Here is a 20603-nt window from a genome sequence, read left to right on the forward strand (position 1 = left end):
GTGCGGTGGGTGGTAACTGGGTTCATTGGAGCTTGAACTATCTGCTGTGTGGGGGGTTGGGGCGCTTTCCTTTTTTGTGGCTTTCCCTGCGCACATGTTCCCTGAACATATCTCTGCGCTGTTTCGTTCAATTCTTCCCAATCAGGGCCGTCTTCCTGATCTAATTTTTCTCCAAAGGTTTCCTGGAAACCTTTCTGAACTGAAAGCAGCGATTGCAGCTCTGCAATCTGCTTCCGGCACTTTGCGTGATCTAAGGTGCTTTGTCTTTGTTCTGTGGTGGCAGCATGGAGTGCTCTTAATGCTGCCTTGAGGTCACTACACTGTCTCTGTAATGCTTCTACCTGCTTTTCCGTTCCTTCACGTACCAGGACTGCACGTTGCGTGTCCTGATAGGCCTTTTCGTATTGAGACTGGAAGCTGCTTAAGTGCGCCAGACAAGACTGGTGTGCCCTTTTGGCATCCTCCACCTCTACATCTTTTGCTGCCAACTTCCTTCTCAATTCCAAATTCTCCTTTTCTACCTCGCTTACATTGAACGTACTCATTCGATGTATGCCCTCAACTTCTTTCCGGAGCGTCCTAACGACCTCCTCTGTGCCTCGCAATTGTGCCAAGCAGGATACGATTGCCATCGGCTTGCGAGCTTTCCCTAAGCTCTTTTTGTGGATCTCGCTCAGGTTATCCCACCAAGTATGTCCTATACTCCCGGGACCTGATTCCTCGTTGTCACAGAATTCATTCCAAAGGGGCCATCCTTTCCCTTTGAGATATTTCTTGATTTCTTCCTCCCAAATGGGGCATTGTCCAACTCTACTGCTTCTGGTCGCTGCGACCGCAAATTCCTCTGGGTTCATTAGGCACTGCATTGCCATCTTTCTTATCCGAATGCTGCTCTTCAAATGTGGGACAGGGGTATTAATCCGAATGCTGCTCTTCAAATTTGGGATAGGGGTATTAAGGCGGTGCTGTAAATACGGGTACGGCTTTCGCTACTTTCCGAAATACAAACTTCCGACAGTTTTGTCGCAACAAAAAATCTATCAGTTTTACCTTATCGCCCTGTTAGTTACGCATGCATACACACACTTCCGAATTTATGAGTATTGATCAGAACTGCTTGAACACTTGTGGTTTCTGTTCCCAATTGGATCTCCAATTCAAAATCTGGGTTCTCCCGGAGTGGTTTTCCACTTCTAGATCGGGTCCCGTCAGGATGTCGCCAAATAATGTTGCTGATTTTCTCCTTGGTTCAATTGCTCTGTTTTATTACCTTTGCTCTCGAGTCGCCAGGTATCCTTACGATACCGCCATGAGGTTCAAGTCCGAGTAATGATCAATAACCCAATACACCGATTAGTAAGATTTAAATCAAAGCACATTTATTATACACAGTAATCGCTACTCATGCACAAATTCTACGTCTAAGCTACTTCTACAACTAACAGCCCTATACTTAACTTTGTACTGGCCCACCAGGTCAGGGGAACAAATGGCCTTTCGTCGGGTTCTGAGTCTGCGGGATTCGAAGTTGGTACGGATTGGTAGCGAGGAGCGCCTATCTCGTAGCGAGCGTTGAATTAAGACTTACGATTTTGATGATCACTGGAGTCACTGCACCGGTCACGGTCAATGTTGGTTCCTTTTGCTGGGTGACCCGGGCAGGAAGAAGAGAGCGGTGAAGAGAGAAACAATTTGAACTTGGGGCTCAACTCGTATAGTCCCCAGGGGCTTCCCGCCTTTCGGGGCAGACCCTGTACCTGGTTCCAAGTGATTGGACTTTGTCCCAATCGCTTGGTTTGATTTTCTCCAATACTGGAGCGGTTCCCTGATCGATGGGCGGTCTTGAGGTGCTCGTTCACCTCCTTTGTGTTGGCTCCTGCTGGCGCCGAGGAGTCTGGCTTTGCTTTGTGTGTCAAAAAATGTTACTTATTGTTCCCGGGGATTGCTCATCAGTATGCAGATAGCTGTTACTTTGTTATGCTGATGGTCGCTGGTATCGATGTTGTCTGGTTTTTGCAGAGGTAAATGCAGAGGTAAATACACAGCAAACCTGCAGCTGCTGGTTTTTGTCTTGTTGGCTGACTTTCTCATCAGCCTTTGCCGTTCGCCATTTTAAGTGGAGTTGGCCACTTTAGGTGGCTACACTAGAAAGTAGAGTTTATGCATGAGTCGCGATTTACTGTGTATAATAAATGTGCTTTGAGTTGAATCTTACTAATTGGTGTGTTGAGTTATTGATCATTACTTGAACTTGAACCTCATGACGGTATCATAAAGATACCTGGCGACTCTAGAGCAAAGGTTATGAAACAGAGCCAATTGAACCAACCAAAAGTTAGCAACAGGCCTCGTGTCAAATTTTGTTTGTTAACGTTCTTGCCAAAGGCCTGGGACTTTTAAAAACTATTTTAAAGGCGCTATATAAATGTAAGCTGTTGATGTTTATTGTCTCTTGGATTCTTCCACCAGCTTGAATGTTCTTACACTGGGAACTCTGCTGATTTGTGCTGGGGGAGTCAGATTAAGAATTCTTGAGGCTCGCACACACTCCCCCCTCCTCCCCTGCCGCCTGGCCGCCCAATAACTGATTACAGGCCTTCATGTGTTAATCTGCCTCTGGTTGCTGAAGATGTTACCTGGGGCCAGTTCAGCTCAGTTGGCTGAAAGGCTGGGTTGTGATGCAGAGCAAGGCCAACAATGCGATTTCAATCCCCGTAACTGGCTGAGGTTATTCACGAAGGCAGTTTAAACCTTGATTGGCAATTCACTATCGCGTGCTTTTGGCCACCGGTCAATTTTAAATCCCACAGTACCCGCCTTCTCAACCTTGCCTTTGCCTGAGGTGTGGTGATCCTCAGGTTAAATCACCACCAGAGAGCTCTTCCCCCGCTCCCCCCCCCCCCCCCCCTTTCCCCTCAAAGGGGAAAGCAATTTATGGTCATCTGGGACTATGGTGACTTTACTTACTTTAATGGAGCTGTTATTTGATGCTGTAGTGAACGTTCACTGCTGCTCATTAAATGATCCATCGCAGATGTGTGAACATATTGAAGTGGCTGGGCTGATAATATTGAATCCTTTACACTAAGTCCTTCCCGGAATGAAATTCCCTGTGGTTTAATTCCACCAGTGAGAATATCCCCACCCTCTCACACCCAAGAATGGTCAGCACAACTCCAGCTGCTTCACAGAAATCCCAAAGCTTGTATGCAGCCCCATGACACAGCTGTTCTGACTTAAGTCACTACACCAAAAAGCTTCTTACGATATTATAATTACAGTCCTCCCAAACCTCATCCAAAGGTTGTGCCTACATGTAGCCACACGGTGAGTGCCAGTCGGCCATTGAACGGAGTTGCGTGGTGAGGTGAAAGCAGATTAGCCAGATTTTATCCTCATTTGAAATTCTGGAACATGTGGAGTCACCTGCAGGAAAGGAAAGATGATTAGGTTTTCTGCAGTGCCTTTCGCCAACACAGGATGTCCCAAAATTCTTTACAGTCAACAAAGTACTTTTTGAAGTATACCCACTATTCTATAGAAAACATGGCGGCATTGGCTGCAAAGTAAAGTCTCACAAAGAAGCAATGAGTTAAGGATCAAGTAAACTGCCAATTGGTCAGGATGCTCCCTCCCCTGCCATTCCCTCCTCTGCTACTCTTTGAAATACTGCAATGGGATTTTTTACTCCTACTTGATAGGCAGGTTACCTGAAAAACAGCACCTCTGACAGTGCAGCACTTCCTCAGCCTGGGCTTTTGCCCAAGTCACTGCAGGTGGACTTAAACCCACAACTTTCTGTCTCAGAGGGCAATATGGTGGTGCAGTGGTTAGCACTGCTGCCTCACGTTGCTGAGGACCCGGGTTGGATCCCAGCCCCGGGTCACTGTCTGTGGAGTTTGCACATTCTCCAGATCTCTGAGTGGGTCTCAACCCCACAACCCAAAAATGTGCAGGGTAAGTGGATTGGCCATGCTGAAATTGCCCCTTAATTGGGAAGAAAATGTTTAAACTTTCTGTCTCAGTAGAAAGAGAGGAAAATAGAACTACCACTGAGCCAAGGTTGTCACCTTGATTGGAAGCATGGGTCAGTGATCATAGATGCAAATGTTTTTCCATTGTGTGAATCAATGCGTTGAGACTAATTGCTGCATTTGCAATTTGCACATTTGGGTGAGATCAGCTGTTATAGCAGATCGAAGATGTTAGCCATAGCTCAGTAAGTTGCACTTGTTTCTGGGAGCTTGCTGTGCACAAATTATCTATTGTGTTTCCAATATCACAGCAGTGGCCACACCATAACAGAATAGGTGCTTCAATAGACCTGTGAAATCCTTCAGGATATTGTGAAAGGTGCTATGTAATAATGTAACTCCTTCCCTCTCTTTTAGGGATGGAACTTGGGATTTTTTGGTTGGTGGAATTAAACACATTGGGGGCTATTTTGAGCCCATGCTAGCTTTGCGTCGGCGAGATCGTGTTTCCCCACCCCTTGCCGGCAATGTCACGATGTTCATGCCCACGAAGGATGTGAACCTCATTTTAATAGATTTCCAAGTTTTTTAATTATTAGCACATGCTCCCTCCTCACTAAATATTCATACCGTGCCAAAGTGATGTCATGTCGGTGAGGTTTATGAAAGGTTTGAGCAGATGAGAAGAAGTCGAGGGGACCCATCTGTGGGCGCAGAGGTAAGTATAGGCCCCATGGAATAGAGAAGTGATTTTCAAACTTCTTTTCCCGGGACCATTTTTACCAACCGGCCAACTGTCGCGACCTATGCCGGTCGACCTTTGTGACCCACCATTTTCGCTTACCTTTAATGCGACAGGTGAGCCTACTTGGTACTCATGATCTCACTTGCTTTCATTCAATGTTTCATTTCTGCATGGGTTGTTCATCAGAGGTCCTGGAGCTCACATCAGCACTGCTTTGTCCTATTGCGGACTCTCCTGAACAGCTCACACCACCACTGCTTTGTCCTGCTGGGGATTCTCCTGAGCCACTCTCTCCAGAAGGTTTAATTGTGAGATCCTGGCCTGTTTGTGTCTCTGGACCTCTCTTCCTTATTACAAAACAGTTCATTTTAAATTTTACAGTCCTGTTGCTTGTTTGCTGCTGACAAAATGGAGGAATCGCGATTGCGCCCAGAGCTTGTGACCTCAGCATTCGTGGCGAGTGACCTGTTCTCTGCCGTCGCTTCAGGCAGGAAAACTGCATTGAAACCAAAAAAAAAATCTGCTGGGTCAACGCGCTGATGGCAGATGGAGGCGGTGTTTCTCTCTGGGCTCCAGGCATGCGTACTGATGGGGGGGCGCGCATGCGCAGCACGCCCGCATTCTGAAAGCCGGTCACAGCCAGCATTTTTTTTCAAAAAATTTTTATTGAGACATTTATAATTTTAGCAAATTTAAACATCAAATTTCAACAACAAAAACACAACAATATAACCAACAAACCCGACGATAACAAACATCAACCAACATGGCTTACACAAACAGTGCCACCTTACCCAGCCTCCCCCCCCCTCCATTGGTTCTCCTGCCGTTACTCGTCCCCCTCATGCCTCCCCTTGCCCCCCTTCTCCCCCTTGCTGACAGCTTAATTTTTCTCAAATAACAGCTGCCACCTCTGAGCGAATCCCTGAAACGAACCGCTCAAGGCGAATTTAATTTTCTCGAGTCTGAGAAATGCCGCCAAGTCGCCAATCCAAACCCCAACTTCGGGGGCTCCAGGTCCCTCCATCCTAGTAGGATCCGTCATCGGGCCACCAGGGAGGCAAAGGCCAGGACACCGGCCTCTCTCACTCCCTGGGCTCCCAGATTTTCCATCATGCCAAAGATCGACACGTCTGGGCTCGGAACCATTCTTACTTTTAATACCTCTGACATGACATCAGCAAACCTCTGCCAGAAACCCATCAGCCTCGGACATGCCGAAAACATGGACGTGGTTCGAGGACCCCCAGCACAGTGCCCACACTGATCCTCCACCCCCTCAAAGAACCTGCTCATCTGGGCCACCTGATGCGCAATCAATAACCTCAGAAACGAGATTGGAGACAATTGAAGGCTTTAATGCGCTAGATGTTTCCCCCAGCAGAGCGGATACAGAAGAAAGCTGCTGGGGCGGCACGGGCTCTTATACCCCGCCTTGCTGGGTGGAGCTCACATGCAAGCTTATCCAATGGGAACAAGTACATCCTCCACCAATGGTTTTCCGGCATTACTAGGTACCGTATTCCTCCTAAGACAGATTACCACACCACCTTAAACTGTATCAGGCTGAGCCCGGTACACGACGAGGATGCATTAACTCTCCTCACGGCCTCCTCCCATAATCCGGCTTCCAACACCAACCAACTCGTCTTCCCACATTCTCTTCACCTCCCCTATCGGGGCTCCCTTCCACTCCATCAGTTCCTAATACATCTCTGAGACCTTCCCCTCGCCTACTTCTGTTCTCAACATCACCTTATCCTGTAGTCCCAGTGCGGCAGGTGCGGGAAGGTCGAAACCTGCCTCTGCACAAAATCCCTCACTTGTAAATACTGGAACCCATTCCCACCTGGCAACTCAAACTCCTCCTCCAGCTCCTCCACGCTCGGCAAACCCTCATCAATAAACAGATCCCCAAATCTCTCGATCCCTGCCCGCTTCTACCTCCGAAACCCCCCATTCAGCCCCCCCGGAGTGAACCGGTCCAGCTGGCATTTTTAAAAGCTGTCTGCTGTGGCTGTTGCACATTAATTTCCGCAATCGGGAACACCGCAATGGATGGCTCCGCGACCCTCCCGCGAGTCGTGACCCGGACTTTGAAAATGGGCCGAAGGGCCTGTTCCTGTGCTGTACATTTCTTTGTTCTTTGTTCTTTGACTGTGAGAGAGGGACATGCCTGGGCAGTACCCCTGGCATAGTTTGGCTGTGCCGGAGCAGGCCCTAGTGGGATCCCCATTGGGGTGGGTGGGTGTGGTTGAACGGACACTGAGGGGGCAGCGGGGGGTGTTCTGGCGACACGAGCCATGTGCAAATTGGCATATGGAGGCAAGAATAAGGGAAGTTAACACGTGGCTGAAAGAGTGGTGTGGAAAAGAGGGGTTCCTTTTCATGGGACACTGGCATCAGTTTTGGGACAGGGGGGACCTATACCGTTGGGATGGTCTCCACCTGAACCGAGCTGGGACCAGTGTTCTGGCGAAAAGAGTAAGTAGGGTGGTCAATAGGACTTTAAACTAGAGATTGGGGGGGAAGGGACAGTCAGGGAACCAAGAGGTGAAGTAATCAGTGGGAAGCGTAGCTGCTTAGGAATACAAAAAAGCACGAAAAGACAAAACTCAGGAGAGGTTACGATAGTCCCCATCCCACAAAATATGACACAGTGTATGGAAAGGCTCAGTAAAACCAAGGTCCACCACACTAAGAAAACAAAAAAGGACGGTCAATAGAGAATTAAAGGTGCTATATTTAAATGCGCGCAGTGTACGGAACAAGGTAGATGAGCTTGTGGCCCAGATTGTGACTGGCAGGTATGATGTGGTAGGCATCACAGAGACGTGGTTGCAGGGGGTTCAGGACTGGCATTTAAACATCCAGGGATTCACAACCTATCGAAAAGACAGAGAGGTGGGCAGAGGGGGCGGGGTTGCCTTGTTAATTAGGAATGAAATTAAATCAATAGCACTAAACGACATAGGGTCAGATGATGTGGAGTCTGTGTGGGTAGAGTTGAGGAACCACAAAGGCAAAAAAAACATAATGGGAGTTATGTACAGGCCTCCTAACAGTGGTCCGGACCGGGGGCACAAAATGCACCACGAAATAGAAAGTGCATATCAGAAAGGCAAGGTCACAGTGATCATGGGGGACTTCAATATGCAGGTGGACTGGGTAAATAATGCTGCCAGTGGACCCAAAGAAAGGGAATTCATTGAATGTTTACAGGAGGGCTTTTTGGAACAGCTTGTGATGGAGCCCACGAGGGAACAGGCCATTCTGGACTTAGTGTTATGTAATGAGCCAGACTTGATTAAAGATCTTAAAGTAAGGGAGCACTTAGGAGGCATTGATCATAATATGGTAGAATTCAATCTCCAATTTGAAAGAAAGAAGGTAGAATCAGATGTAAAGGTGTTACAGTTAAATAAAGGTAACTACAGGGGCATGAGGGAGGAACTGACGAAAATCGACTGGAAGCAGAGCCTAGTGGGAAAGACAGTAGAACAGCAATGGCAGGAGCTTCTGGGAGTAATTGAGGACACAGTACAGAGGTTCATCCCAAAGAAAAGAAAGGTTATCAGAGGGGGGATTAGGCAGCCATGGCTGACAAAGGAAGTTAGGGAATGCATCAAAGCAAAAGAGAAAGCCTATAATGTGGCAAAGAGTAGTGGGAAGTCAGAAGATTGGGAAGGCTACAAAAACAAACAGAGGATAACAAAGAGAGAAATAAGGAAAGAGAGGATCAAATATGAAGGTAGGCTAGCCAGTAATATTAGGAATGATGGTAAAAGTTTCTTTAAATACATTAAAAACAAACGTGAGGCAAAAGTTGACATTGGGCCGCTCCAAAATGACGCTGGTAATCTAGTGATGGGAGACAAGGAAATAGCTGAGGAACTAAATAAGTACTTTGCGAGGCGTTAGTTATGATCTTTCAAAAGTCACTGGAGTCAGGGAAAGTCCCAGAGGATTGGAAAATCGCTGTTGTAACCCCCCTGTTCAAGAAGGGAACAAGGAAAAAGATGGAAAATTATAGGCCAATTAGCCTAACCTCGGTTGTTGGCAAGAGTCTCGAATCCATTGTTAAGGATGAGATTTCTAAATTCTTGGAAGTGCAGGGTCGGATTAGGACAAGTCAGCATGGATTTAGTAAAGGGAGGTCGTGCCTGACAAATCTGTTAGAGTTCTTTGAAGAGATAACAAATAGGTGAGACCAAGGAGAGCCAATAGATGTTATCTATCTTGACTTCCAAAAGGCCTTTGATAAGGTGCCTCACGGGAGACTGCTGAGTAAAATAAGGGCCCATGGTATTCGAGGCAAGGTACTAACATGGATTGACGATTGGCTGTCAGGCAGAAGGCAGAGAGTTGGGATAAAAGGTTCTTTTTCGGAATGGCAACCGGTGTCGAGTGGTGTCCCGCAGGGTTCAGTGTTGGGGCCACAGCTGTTCTCTTTATATATTAAAGATCTAGATGATGGGACTGGGGCATTCTGGCTAAGTTTGCCGATGATACAAAGATAGGTGGAGGGGCAGGTAGTTTGGAGGAGGTGGGGAGGCTGCAGAAAGATTTAGACAGTTTAGGAGAGTGGTCCAAGAAATGGCTGATGATATCCAACGTGGGCAAGTGCGAGGTCTTGCACTTTGGAAAAAAGAATAGAGGCATGGACTATTTTCTAAACGGTGACAAAATTCATAATGCTGAAGTGCAAAGGGACTTGGGAGTCCTAGTCCAGGGTTCTCTAAAGGTAAACTTGCAGGTTGAGTCCGTAATTAAGAAAGCAAATGCAATGTTGTCATTCATCTCAAGAGGCTTGGAATATAAAAGTAGGGATGTACTTCTGAAGCTTTATAAAGCATTAGTTAGGCCCCATTTAGAATACTGTGAGCAATTTTGGGCCCCACACCTCAGGAAGGACATACTGGCACTGGAGCGGGTCCAGCAGAGATTCACACGGATGATCCCAGGAATGGTAGGCCTAACATAAGATGAACGTCTGAGGATCCTGGGATTATATTCATTGGAGTTTAGGAGGTTGAGGGGAGATCTAATAGAAACTTACAAGATAATGAATGGCTTAGATAGGGTGGATGTAGGGAAGTTGTTTCCATTAGCAGGGGAGACTGGGACCCTGGGGCACAGCCTTAGAATAAAAGGGAGTCACTTTAGAACAGAGATGAGGAGAAATTTCTTCAGTCAGAGAGTGGTGGGTCTGTGGAATTCATTGCCACAGAGGGTGGTGGAGGCCGGGACGTTGAGTGTCTTTAAGACAGAAGTTGATAAATTCTTGATTTATCGAGGAATTAAGGGCTATGGAGAGAGAGCGGGTAAATGGAGTTGAAATCAGCCATGATTGAATGGTGGAGTGGACTCGATGGGCCGAATGGCCTTACTTCCGCTCCTATGTCTTATGGTCTTATGTCATGCGGTGTAGGTGGGGTTGCAATGCCAGTGATGAATGTCAGGGGGTTGGTGAGAGGAATGCCGGCGAGCACTTGGGCCCGGATACTCCGTGATGGAGGCTGGGGGGCATTAGTCTGTAGTGCTGTTCGGGGCACTCTTTAAAGATGGTGCCCCGATCTCTGTGGAGACGGTTGCTGGCAGAGTGTTGGCATAAACCATGCCCACTCATTTTGTTTTCTCTAAGTGGCTCAATATTTGGAGAGCAAACTGGTCTGTGCAACTGGAGAATTACACACCAGTTTTCAGTTTGAGCTGATACTTTGCCAAATTCTGGTGAGATTCCACCCACTATATGTACATTTATTCAATAATTAGCTCTGATGTTAATGTGCTGTCCCTGTGCTTGTACTACCCTGACAGTGCAAGGAACAGAAGTATTATGCAGCAGTAGGTTATGGGGGTCAGAAAATATGGCAAGAAAATCTAGGCAATTTTTCTTTTTTGTTATTTATTTATATGATGACAGCACACCATCTGTGTGGCCGGCTGCTGAAGTATATTGTATTTGGGGCCATGACATAGTCTAGATGCCAGGAACTGAAGGGAGGGGCCCTGGCGTGGGGTGGTGAACCCTTGGATCTATTTACTAGGGTGATTTTGAAAGTAACAGCAGTTCCCTGAGCTCAGAACTGTAATAAGTGTGGAAATATGAGAAGTGTTATTTCAGGCCCCAGGACCACACGTATTGTGTTGTGAAGTTAGAAGCGGAGCTGAAATGAATTACACAGGTTTTTAACTCTTAGATTACCGATCTCCAGTAGAATAGGGTATCTGCACTATCAGAGTTTAAAGAAAAAATCTATAACCATCCAATTAACTTTGCCAATCTCAAATATGCTTCATAACTAATACAATTGTACAAAGAGGGTGAAAGAATTGTGCTTTATTTTTAATGCTGCTATGATTTTCTCTTTGATGTTACCTGCAGCAGTCTCCTGGGAATTAATCTCCAATTCCTAGAGCTTCCAATGCAATACTGGAAGGTTAGCACACCTATCGATAGGATAAGGGAGGTCTTGTGGCACATTGGGTAGTGTGCATACCTCTGAGCTAGAAGCTCTGAGTTCAAATCCCACTTCAGGACTTGATGCCCATGGAAGGTGTGTTTGTAATGTGGCCAAACACATTGATTATCAACCTGTAAATCCTTCCAATACACCTAAAGGCAGGCTGTAAGAGTGGAGAGTTTCCTGGTCAGCCGTACTGCAGAAGGTAAGGGCGAACTACTGCAGTACTTTGCCAAGCTTAATTGTGGACCAATCCAATGGAAGTCCATGGTTGCCAACCCCCTCTTAGGGCTTGGTACCTGATGGAGGGGGCGGATCGACAGGGTAGACACTCCCGCATGTGGAGGTGAAGGATTAGATGGGCCCGGACATTGTTTTTTTTAAATAAATTTAGACAACCCAATTCTTTTTTTCCAATTAAGGGGCAATTTAGTGTGGCCAATCGCCTACCCTGCACATCTTTGGGCTGTGGTGTGAAACCCAAGCAAACACGGGGAGAATGTGCAAACTCCACATGGACAGTGACCCAGAGCCGGGATCGAACCTGGGACATCGACGCCGTGAGGCAGCAATGCTAACCACTGTGTCACCGTGCTGTCTTTGGGTCCGGACATTGTTAACCAGTGAAGAATGGCTGTTGCCCAGGAATTGTTTCTCCGGGGAGAGGAAAAAACAATGGGGTGGAGAAGATCAGGAAGTAATGTTTGAAAGAAAATGAAAAATGAGTGTGTGAGAGTATTAGTATCACCTCTGGGCTGTGTTGCAGAATCAGTCCTGGTAACTCCTGCCTTCATGGGGATCCATCCCTGGGCCCAAGTTGCTGTCATGAGTTAGGTGGGGTTACTGAGTTATGAGGGATAGGGTGGAGGTGTGGGCTTAAGTAGGCTGCTCTTTCCAAGGGCCGGTGCAGACTCGATGGGCCGAATGGCCTCCTTTTGCACTGTAAATTCTATGATTCTATGTCCTGCATGTGTATACCATCTTTCACAATTACAGGATGCCACAGAGTGCTTTACAGCCAATGATGTGTAGTCACTATTGTTCTACTGCCAATACTATTGCCAATTTGCATACAGCAAACTCCAGAAAAACAGCAATGTGATACGAACTAGAATAGATAATCTGTTTCAATGATGTTTGTTATTGGATTAAATTTGGCCAAAACACTGTGGAAAATCTTCTGCTCCTCTTCACAATTGGATCTTTTTTTTTTAAAATAAATATTTTATTGAAAATTTTTGGTCAACCAACACAGTACATTGTGCATCCTTTACACAATATTATAACAACACAAATAACAATGACCTATTTTATAAACAAAAAATGAATAAATAATAAATAACAAAAATGAAAACTAACCCTAATTGGCAACTGCCGTATCACAAGTAACACTCTCCAAAAATATAATTTAACAGTCCAATATATAATTATCTGTCGCAACGACCTATACATATTATACAGTATATATTAACAACCCTGAGAGTCCTTCTGGCTCCCCCCCCCCCCCCCCCCCTCCCCCCGATCCTGGGCTGCTGCTGCTGCCTTCTTTTTTCCATTCCATCTATCTTTCTGCGAGGTATTCGACGAATGGTTGCCACCGCCTGGTGAACCCTTGAGCCGACCCCCTTAGAACAAACTTAATCCGCTCTAGCTTTATAAACCCTGCCATGTCATTTATCCAGGTCTCCACCCCCGGGGGCTTGGCTTCTTTCCACATTAACAATATCCTGCGCCGGGCTACTAGGGACGCAAAGGCCAAAACATCGGCCTCTCTCGCCTCCTGCACTCCCGGCTCTTGTGCAACCCCAAATATAGCCAACCCCCAGCTTGGTTCGACCCGGACCCCCACTACTTTTGAAAGCACCTTTGTCACCCCCATCCAAAACCCCTGTAGTGCCGGGCATGACCAAAACATATGGGTATGATTCGCTGGGCTTCTCGAGCACCTATCCTCCACCCCAAAAAATTTACTGAGCCGTGCTCCAGTCATATGCGCCCTGTGTAATACCTTAAACTGAATCAGGCTTAGCCTGGCACACGAGGACGACGAGTTTACCCTGCTTAGGGCATCTGCCCACAGCCCCTCCTCGATCTCCTCCCCCAGCTCTTCTTCCCATTTCCCTTTTAGTTCATCTACCATAGTCTCCCCTTCGTCCCTCATTTCCCTATATATATCTGACACCTTACCATCCCCCACCCATGTCTTTGAGATCACTCTGTCCTGCACCTCTTGTGTCGGGAGCTGCGGGAATTCCCTCACCTGTTGCCTCGCAAAAGCCCTCAGTTGCATATACCTGAATGCATTCCCTAGGGGCAACCCATATTTCTCGGTCAGCGCTCCCAGACTCGCGAACTTCCCATCCACAAACAGATCTTTCAGTTGCGTTATTCCTGCTCTTTGCCACATTCCATATCCCCCATCCATTCCCCCCGGGGCAAACCTATGGTTGTTTCTTATCGGGGACCCCCCCAAGGCTCCAGTCTTTCCCCTATGCCGTCTCCACTGTCCCCAAATCTTCAGTGTAGCCACCACCACCGGGCTTGTGGTGTAGTTCCTCGGTGAGAACGGCAATGGGGCTGTCACCATAGCCTGTAGGCTAGTCCCCCCACAGGACGCCCTCTCTAATCTCTTCCACGCCGCTCCCTCCTCCTCTCCCATCCACTTACTCACCATTGAAATATTAGCGGCCCAATAATACTCACTTAGGCTCGGTAGTGCCAGCCCCCCCCTATCCCTGCTACGCTGTAAGAATCCCTTCCTCACTCTCGGGGTCTTCCCGGCCCACACAAAACCCATGATGCTCTTTTCAATCCTTTTAAAAAAAGCCTTTGTGATCACCACCGGGAGGCACTGAAACACAAAGAGGAATCTCGGGAGGACCACCATCTTAACCGCCTGCACCCTCCCTGCCAGTGACAGGGATACCATATCCCATCTCTTAAAATCCTCCTCCATTTGTTCCACCAACCGCGTTAAATTTAACCTATGCAATGTGCCCCAATTCTTTCCTATCTGGATCCCCAGGTAACGAAAGTCCCCTGTTACCTTCCTCAACGGTAGGGCCTCTATTTCTCTACTCTGCTCCCCTGGATGCACCACAAACAACTCACTTTTCCCCATGTTCAATTTATACCCTGAAAAATCCCCAAACTCCCCAAGTATCCGCATTATTTCTGGCATCCCCTCCGCCGGGTCTGCCACGTATAGTAGCAAATCGTCCGCATACAAAGATACCCGGTGTTCTTCTCCTCCTCTAAGTACTCCCCTCCACTTCTTGGAACCCCTCAACGCTATCGCCAGGGGCTCAATCGCCAGTGCAAACAATAATGGGGACAGAGGGCATCCCTGCCTTGTCCCTCTATGGAGCCGAAAATATGCAGATCCCCGTCCATTCGTGACCACACTCGCCATCGCGGCCCTATACAACAGCTGCACCCATCTAACATACCCCTCTCCAAAACCAAATCTCCTCAACACCTCCCACAAATAATCCCACTCCACTCTATCAAATGCTTTCTCGGCATCCATCGCCACTACTATCTCCGTTTCCTCCTCTGGTGGGGCAATCATCATTACCCCTAACAGCCTCCGTATATTCGTGTTCAGCTGTCTCCCCTTCACAAACCCAGTTTGGTCCTCGTGGACCACCCCCGGGACACATTCCTCTATTCTCATTGCCATTACCTTGGCCAGGATCTTGGCATCTACATTTAGGAGGGAAATATGTCTACAGGACCCGCATTGTAGCGGGTCCTTTTCCTTCTTTAAGAGAAGCAATATCGTTGCTTCAGACATAGTCGGGGGCAGTTGTCCCCTTTCCTTTGCCTCATTAAAGGTCCTCGTCAATACCGGGGCGAGCAAGTCCACATATTTTCTATAGAATTCGACTATAGAATTCGACTTTGAGATCACTCTGTCCTGCACCTCTTGTGGTCCCGGGGCCTTTCCCGCCTGCATGCTCCTAATTCCTTTCACCACTTCTTCTACCTCGATCTGTGCTCCCAGTCCCACCCTTTCCTGCTCTTCCACCTTGGGAAATTCCAGCCGATCCAAGAAGCCCATCATTCTCTCCCTCCCATCCGGGGGTTGAGCTTCATATAATTTTTTATAAAATGTCTTGAACACTCCATTCACTCTCTCCGCTCCCCGCTCCATCTCTCCTTCCTCATCCCTCACTCCCCCTATTTCCCTCGCTGCTCCCCTTTTCCTCAATTGGTGTGCCAGCAACCTGCTCGCCTTCTCCCCATATTCGTACTGTACACCCTGTGCCTTCCTCCATTGTGCCTCCGCAGTGCCCGTAGTCAGCAAGTCAAATTCTACATGTAGCCTTTGCCTATCCCTGTACAGTCCCTCCTCCGGTGCTTCCGCATATTGTCTGTCCACCCTCAAAAGTTCTTGCAGCAACCGCTCCCGTTCCTTACTCTCCTGCTTCCCTTTATGTGCCCTTATTGATATCAGCTCCCCTCTAACCACCGCCTTCAGCGCCTCCCAGACCACTCCCACCTGGACCTCCCCATTATCATTGAGTTCCAAGTACTTTTCAATGCACCCCCTCACCCTTAGACACACCCCCTCATCTGCCATTAGTCCCATGTCCATTCTCCAGGGTGGGCGCCCTCCTGTTTCCTCCCCTATCTCCAAGTCTACCCAGTGTGGAGCGTGATCCGAAATGGCTATAGCCGTATACTCCGTTCCCCTCACCTTCGGGATCAACGCCCTTCCCAGCACAAAAAAGTCTATTCGCGAGTAGACTTTATGGACATAGGAGAAAAACGAGAACCCCTCCTCCTAGGTCTGCTAAATCTCTACGGGTCTACACCTCCCATCTGCTCCATAAAACCTTTAAGTACCTTGGCTGCTGCCGGCCTCCTTCCAGTCCTGGACTTCGACCTATCTAGCCCTGGTTCCAACACCGTATTAAAATCTCCCCCCATTATCAGCTTTCCCATCTCTAGGTCCGGAATGCGTCCTAGCATCCGCCTCATAAAATTGGCATCATCCCAGTTCGGGGCATATACGTTTACCAAAACCACCGTCTCCCCCTGTAGTTTGCCACTCACCATCACGTATCTGCCCCCGTTATCCGCCACTGTAGTCTTTGCCTCGAACATTACCCGCTTCCCCACTAATATAGCCACCCCCCTGTTTTTCGCATCTAGCCCCGAATGGAACACCTGCCCCACCCATCCTTTGCGTAGCCTAACCTGGTCTATCAGTTTCAGGTGCGTTTCCTGTAACATAACCACATCTGCCTTAAGTTTCTTAAGGTGTGCGAGTACCCGTGCCCTCTTTATCGGCCCGTTCAGCCCTCTCACGTTCCACGTGATCAGCCGAGTTGGGGGGCTTCCTACCCCCCCCCCCCTTGTCGATTAGCCATCCCCTTTTTCCAGCTCCTCACCCGGTTCCCACGCAGCTGTATCTCCCCCAGGCGGTGCCCCCCCGCCCATCCCCTCCCATACCAGCTCCCCCCTCTCCCCAGCAGCAGCAACCCAGTAATTCCCCCCTCCCACCCCCCCCGCTAGATCCCCCGCTAGCGTAATTACTCCCCCCATGTTGCTCCCAGAAGTCAGCAAACTCTGGCCGACCTCGGCTTCCCCCCGTGACCTCGGCTCGCACCGTGCGACGCCCCCTCCTTCCTGCTTCTCTATTCCCGCCATGATTATCATAGCGCGGGAACCAAGCCCGCGCTTCTCCCTTGGCCCCGCCCCCAATGGCCAACGCCCCATCTCCTCCACCTCCCCTCCTCCCCCCATCACCACCTGTGGAAGAGAGAAAAGTTACCACATCGCAGGATTAGTACATAAAACTTTCCCCCCTCTTTGCCCCCCACATTCGCCCCACCACTTTGTTCAAACGTTCTTTTTAATAACCCGCTCATTCCAGTTTTTCTTCCACAATAAAAGTCCACGCTTCATCCGCCGTCTCAAAGTAGTGGTGCCTCCCTCGATATGTGACCCACAGTCTTGCCGGTTGCAGCATTCCAAATTTTATCTTCTTTTTATGAAGCACCGCCTTGGCCCGATTAAAGCTCGCCCTCCTTCTCGCCACCTCCGCACTCCAGTCTTGATAAACGCGGATCACCGCGTTCTCCCATTTACTGCTCCGAGTTTTCTTTGCCCATCTAAGGACCATTTCTCTATCCTTAAAACGGAGGAATCTCACCACTATGGCTCTGGGAATTTCTCCTGCTCTCGGCCCTCGCGCCATCACTCGGTATGCTCCCTCCACCTCCAATGGACCCGCCGGGGCCTCCGCTCCCATTAACAAGTGCAGCATCGTGCTCACATATGCCCCGACGTCCGCTCCCTCCACACCTTCAGGAAGACCAAGAATCCTCAGGTTGTTCCTCCTTGCGTTGTTCTCCAGTGCCTCCAACCTTTCCACACATCGTTTCGGATGTGCCTCATGCGTCTCCGTCTTCACCACCAGGCCGTGTATGTTGTCCTCATTCTCGGCTGCCTTTGCCTTCACGACCCGAAGCTCCCGCTCCTGGGTCTTTTGTTCCTCCTTTAGCCCTTCGATCGCCTGTAGTATCGGGGCCAACAGCTCTTTCTTCATTTCCTTTTTGAGCTCTTCCACACAGCATTTCAAGAACTCTTGTTGTTCAGGGCCCCATGTTAAACTGCCACCTTCCGACGCCATCTTGGTTTTTGCTTGCCTTCCTTGCCGCTGTTCTAAAGGATCCACTGCAATCAGGCCACTTTCTCCTCCTTTTTTCATCCGTATCCAGGGGGGATTCCCTTCTGGTTTACCGCACAGTGTTTTTAGCCGTCAAAATTGCCGTTGGGGCTCCTATCAAGAGCCCAAAAGTCCGTTTCACCGGGAGATGCCGAAACGTGCGACTCAGCTGGTCATCGCCGCACCCGGAAGTCCACAATTGGATCTTTATGTGTCCCTGAATGCGCAGACAGGTCCTTGGTTTAATGCAGTGATGGGCAACCTAGGCTAATGACGCTCATCTCAGGGGGCTGCAGGATTCATTAACCTTGGCCCCATGAATAAGATGAAATACATTTAATACACGTCGAATATTTCATACTGAGTTATAGAAATTGCTTAATCGTTTATATATTATTAGAACTGTCATCAACTTCAAATGGTAAAAGCAAAATTAATATTTACACTTTGGACATAGAGAGAGCACACGGCTCTCACTGTCAGTGTTGTCGGCAATCAGCGCGCAACTCACTTAACTCGCCTTTGCTTTACGTGCATATCACTTCTGTCATACAGGTAGGGAAAGAATGACATGAATGGAAATCAGCGGAATGTGGCAAATCTACATGTGCGCAACAGTCAGCAAAATGTATCATGGGCCGCACTCAGAACCTAGGTGGGCTGCATGTGGCCCCCGGACTGCAGGTTTCCCACCACTGGTTTAATGTGTCGTCCGAAAGACGGCACTTCTGACAGCACGGTTCTCCCTCAGTACTGAACTGAGAATGTGAGCCTGGGCACACACGTGCTGAGAGTAGCACTAAATCATTTGGCATGTGCTGTAGAGGCGCATAGGGAAAGGGCGCTATCTAAGACCCTTCAGCTATAATACACCGAGGGACTTTATGCCAGACATGGAATGTGTATTGTAGATATCAAGAGTTTTGCAGTTATATTGAGGCACCTCAGAGTGGAACATGCTTAATGGAGACAAGTCAAATTCCTTTAGTCAGGGCAGGGACTCACTTTAGGTACCTGGGGGTGCAGGAGTGGGGGGCGGGCGACTCCGCAGGTACAACATTTCTAGTTTGGTGGGGAGAGTGAAAGCTGATCTGGCAAGGTGGGATGGTCTTCCTCTGTCACTGGCGGGTCGGATGCAGGTGGTTAAAATGAATGTGTTGCCGCGATTTCTGTTTATTTTCAAATGCCTGCCAATTTTCCTGCCGAAGACTTTTTTCAGAGAAATTGAGGGAATGATTACTTCGTTCATATGGGGAGGGAAGGTGGCCAGAGTTAAAACGGTGCTGCTACAGAGGGGAAGGCAGGCAGGGCGTTTGGGTTTTCCGAACCTGGTGTATTATTACTGGGCGGCGAATGTGGAAAAGGTGCGGAGCTGGGTCAGAGAGGTTGATTTGCAGTGGGTCAGAATGGAGAGTTTGTGCAGGGGGTCGGGATTGAAAGCACTTGCAACAGCGCCGCTCCTGATGGCCCCGGGGAAATACTCGGGGAGTCCGGTAATAATAGCTTCATTGAGAATTTGGAGGCAGTTTCGCCAACACTTCGGGTTGGGGGCAGGGTCAAGGGAAATGCCTATTTGGGGGAACCACAATTTGAGCCAGGGAAGTGAGGTGGAAATTTCCGGAAATGGAAGAAGGGGATTAAGATACTAAAAGATTTGTTTCTTAGGGGTCGGTTTGCAGGATTGAAGGAGCTGGAAGCGAAATATGGGCTGGAGCAGCGGGAAATGTTTAGATACATGCAGGTTCAAGATTTTACCAGAAAGGAGATACAGGGTTTCCCGGTGGAGCCGGCCTCCACATTGCTGAAGGAGGTGCTGACGACAGGGGGACTGGAGAAGGGGGTAGTGCTGGCGGTTTACTCAGCAATTTGGAAGAGGAGAAGGCACCACTGGAAGGGATCAAAGCAAAGTGGGAGGAAGAGTTGGGAGAGGATATGGAAGAGGGGTTCTGGTGTGAGGTGCTCCGGAGAGTGAACGCCTCCACCTCGTGCGCGAGGTAGGGGCTGATACAACTGAAGGTGGTATGCAGAACACACCTCACGAGGACAAGGATGAGCCGATTCTTTGAAGGAGTAGAAGATGTGTGTGAATGTTGCGGGGGAGCCCCCGCTAATCATGTTCATATGTTTTGGTCCTGTCAAAAGCTGGAGGATTACTGGAGGAGGTTTTTATGGTAATTTCTAAAGTGATGCACGTGAAACTGGACCCGGGCCCCCGGGAGGCCATATTCAGGGTGTTGGGACCAGCGAGGGTTGGAAACGGGTGCGGAGGCAGATGTTGCAGCCTTCGCCTCGTTGATCGCCCGAAGGGCGATCCTGATGGGTTGGAGAGCAACTTCTCCACCCTATGCCCTGGCGTGGCGGGGGGACCTGTTGAAATTCTTGAGTCTTGAGAAGTTAAGTTTGGACTGAGGGGAAGGATAGAAGGGTTCTACAATTCATGGGCATTATTCATCATGCACTTTCAAGAACTGGATAACATCGAACATTAGTTGGAGGGGGGTGGGTGGGAGGGTTGGGGGGAGTGGGGCTGTGTGTGTTTATGGTGACTATGGGTGATTCCTGATTCCTTTTTGTCATTTGTTTATGTGAACATGCGGGCTAATGTTTGGGGTTTGGTGGGAGAATGGGATCGTTGTTATTGATGTGGGGATTGACATATTTGTTACTGTTGATTATTGTTTATTGTTGGTGGGTGTAAATTTGGGAGAAAATGTGAAAAAGGAGAATAAAAATATATA

The sequence above is a fragment of the Scyliorhinus torazame genome, chromosome 1 (genome assembly GCF_047496885.1).
Source record: "Scyliorhinus torazame isolate Kashiwa2021f chromosome 1, sScyTor2.1, whole genome shotgun sequence".
Taxonomy (NCBI): Eukaryota; Metazoa; Chordata; class Chondrichthyes; order Carcharhiniformes; family Scyliorhinidae; genus Scyliorhinus; species Scyliorhinus torazame.